The following is a 4,051-nucleotide window of genomic DNA, read 5'->3' on the forward strand; positions in this document are numbered from 1 at the left end:
ACTCGGTATGGTCATTATGAGTTTCTTGTCATGCCATTCAGGTTGACGAATGCACCTACCATATTTATGGACATGATGAACCGAGTATTTCATTCCTACCTGGATCGATTCATAGTGGTTTTCATAGATTATATATTGGTGTATCCTCGATTAGGGGATGAAAATGATGAGCACTTGAGAGTGGTTTTGCAAGTTTTGCGGGAGAAGCAGTTCTATACGAAGCTGAGTAAGTGTGAATTTTGGCTTCGTGAGGTGATTTTTTTGGGTCATGTCATTTCAACTGAGGGTATTCGGGTTGATCCGAAGAAGGTTGAGGTGATTTTGGATTGGAAGCTGTCGAAGACTGTTTTTGAGGTCAAAAGTTTCTTAGGGTTAGTTGGTTATTACCATTGCTCTGTCGAGGGGTTTTCAAGCATTGTCACTTCTTTGACGAAGTTGGTTTATAAGAACACTATTTTTGAGTGTACTGGTGAGGGGCTGAAGTGTTTTGAGAAGCTGAAGTCAGTTTTGATCGAAGTGCCTGTGTTGACACAGCTGGTATCCGGTAATGAGTATGTGGTTTAAAGTGATGTTTCTTATACGGGACTGGGTTGTGTGCTGATGTAGGAGGGTAGGGTAGTTGCTTATGTGTCGAGGCTGTTGAGGCCGCATAAGTGTAACTATCGTACTCATGATCTAGAGTTAGCTGCCGTAGTCTTTGCACTCAAGATTTGGCGTCACTATCTGTACGGGGAGAGGTGTGTGATATACACCTATCACAAAAGTCTTAAGTATCTTTTAACCCAGAAGGAGTTGAACTTGACACAGGGGCGTTGGATCGAGTTACTGAAAGATTATGATTGTGTGATTGAGTACCATCCGGGGAAGGCGAACGTAGTTTGTAGATGTTTTGAGTTGCAAGTCTTTGGTTGATTTGAGGGTCATGTTTGCGAGGTTGTTTGTCTCTAACGACAGGGGTCTATTAGCTAAACTTCAGGTGAGGCTGGTTCTTTCGCAATTGATTCATGAGCGTCAGCCTTTTGATTAGAGTTTGGCTCGTCGGAATCGTTAGATTGAGACAGGTGTTTAGAGGGATTTTGATCTCAACTTTGATGGTGTTCTATGTTTCTGAGGTCACTTGTGTGTTCCAGATGACGAGGATCTGAGGTACTTGATTCTTACTGAGGCTCATAACTGTCCTATTGATATGCATCTTGGTGGGAATAAGATGTATCAGGTTCTTCGAGTTCTGTATTGGTGGCCAGGGTTGAAGCAGGATGTTGCTGACTTTGTTGCAAGATGATTAGTTTGTCAGAGGGTGAAAGCCAAACATCAGAGTCCATCGGGTTTGCTTTAGCCTATTCAGATTACAGAGTGGAAATGGGAGCGGATTACGATGGATTTTGTTTCGGGTTTGCCTTTAACTTTGAAACGTAAGGATTCGATTTTGGTAATTGTGGATAGATTTACAAAATCTACACACTTTCTGCCAGTTCGTATGACTTTTTGTAACACCCCTAACCTGTATCCGTCGTCGAAACAGGGTTACAGAGTATTACAAGAGTTTACAGTACAAACAAAGAAAAATTCGAACATTTCATAACATATAAAAACCAATCAAAATCGTTCATATTGTCCCATATACGAGCCCTCGAGGCCTAAAATATGCATTAGAAACAAGTCGGGACTAAATCGGAAACTCAGAGAATTTTTTGGAAAACGTTGAAAATTTTCAAAGCTACAAAGGTCATACGGTCGTGTGGTCAGGCCGTGTGGGCATTCGAAATAGGGACACACGGTCGTGTCCTAGCCCGTGTCCGTACCCGTGTAACTGAACGACTTGGGCCACACGGCCAAGCCACATGCCCGTGTGCTAGGCCGTGTAACAGCTTGACTTGTAACCCTTTGAAAGCTATAGGGGACATACGGCCGTGTGGACAAAAACAGGTCATTTTACAAGCCATATTTCTCACCCAATTTGACATAAACCTATACCCAACATTATGCATATAAGAAAGCCTTAATAAGGTACCAAAACCATGCATTTTATAGCCTTATACAAATAGTATGACCAGATACAACCAATATGCCCTAAGGTACCTCAAATGACAATTATAAACATGACTAATCATGTGTTCAATATAACCAATTGATCAACTAACATATATGCAAGTTTGCACCAAAACTTACCATGTAAATCAATTATCAAAACATACCATTTGGTACCAATTATACCACTTAATCACTAGCATCAGATGGTCATATAATTCACATATAACTTGTACACTAAAAACACAAAATAAGTCATTCTAACAAGTACCAATTCACAACCATTCCAAGGTTCCACAAAATGCATATTCAAACGAAATGGTCATATCCACAACCAAAACACATAGGCTAACATTAGCCAAAATAACCTATACATGCGATTATAACCAAAATTAAACAAATCGAATGTACCAAAAGAGCCGATGGATAGTGTGATATAGCTCCAAAAAGCTTCCAACCCGAACAAGCTTCTGAATCACTACAAAACATAGAAATTACATAGAGTAAGCATTTAAGCTTAGTAAGTTCGCATAACATAGAATTTAACTTACCAATTATTCACATATAAGGTAAGTAAACAAAGCATATCCCAACATATATTGGCCAAATGCCTAAGCACATATACATCAACTATGTTTGTCATGTAAACACATATATAAACCAAGTAATGGATGAGCTCAACAATTAATCAAATTCCATATATATGTATCATCCATTTCATATACCTATATACCATGTAATATCATTTTCCATGTGATTCATATGTATACTTGTAATAGTTCGTATCGATCTCAAGTCTTATCGTATCAGAACATTGCCCGTTGAACCATTTATAATATCGTTGGATACTCAAGATAGCTCACACATAGTGTGCTAAACTATAATCCGTCAATTCTTGTACATGTATGCTCATATAAGCCATGAATCAGTATGTTCTCACGAGCTGCAAATCGGTAAGCTCATACGAGCTGAGAATCAGTAAGCTCTCATGAGCTACAAATCGGTAAGCTCATACGAGTTGAGAATCGGTAAGCTCTCACAAGCTGCAAATCAGTAAGCTCATACGAGCTGTGGTGTGTTAGCAACACATGCAGGAACTCAACCAAATCGGTAACCCTAATGACATGTCATTTGAATCCTACGAATTCCTAAGGTTCAAACGGGGTTTGGTAATCGTCATACGTCATTGGATATGTAATCGGTATTTATACATGGTAATTACACAAATCACATACATATAATTCAATTCAAACATATAAATACTCAATTTAATTACACGAACTTACCTCGACGAGTATACGTAGATACAGAGGCAATTAATTCGAGATTTTCTCTTTACCTCGATCTAATTCCATACGACATCTGACTTGATCTATACTGATAAATTTAACTTAATTTAATATATTTTTCATTCAAATTAGTCTAACACATATTTTTGGAAAAATTACCATTTTGCCCTTATACTTTTAATTTCTTTGCAATTTAGTCCCTAGGTTCAGAAAATGAAATTGATGCAATTTAACCCTTACCCAAGTCTAGTTGATTTTTATACATATTAATAGCAGCCCATATGTTTCATAAATTCACAGTTTCACCACACAATATTTTTTTATTTTTCAATTTAACCCCTAATTGATAATTATATAAAAAATTCCTTTACAAAAGTTGTTTATCTAACAACAACCATCCATTTTCTATCATCAAACTTCAAAAGTCAAGCATGTTAATCAATGGTAAAACCCTAATAGATTAACAATTTCACAAATTAGTCCCCGGGCTAGCTAGATTAAGCTACAACGATCATAGAAACATAAAAATCATTAAAAATGGATTAAAAATACATACCTAATCAAAGAAACAAAGGTGGCCAAATGAAGCTTCATCCATGGCTTCTTTTTGTTTGAGTATTCGGTTAAAGAAAAGAAAATAAATATGACAGCTTTAATGGTTTGTTTATTTATTCATTTAATTATTAATTTCCAAAATTAACCTTTATAATACTTTGAATTTACACAATTACCTA

The sequence above is a fragment of the Gossypium hirsutum genome, chromosome D01 (assembly GCF_007990345.1).
Source record: "Gossypium hirsutum isolate 1008001.06 chromosome D01, Gossypium_hirsutum_v2.1, whole genome shotgun sequence".
Classification (NCBI taxonomy): domain Eukaryota; kingdom Viridiplantae; phylum Streptophyta; class Magnoliopsida; order Malvales; family Malvaceae; genus Gossypium; species Gossypium hirsutum.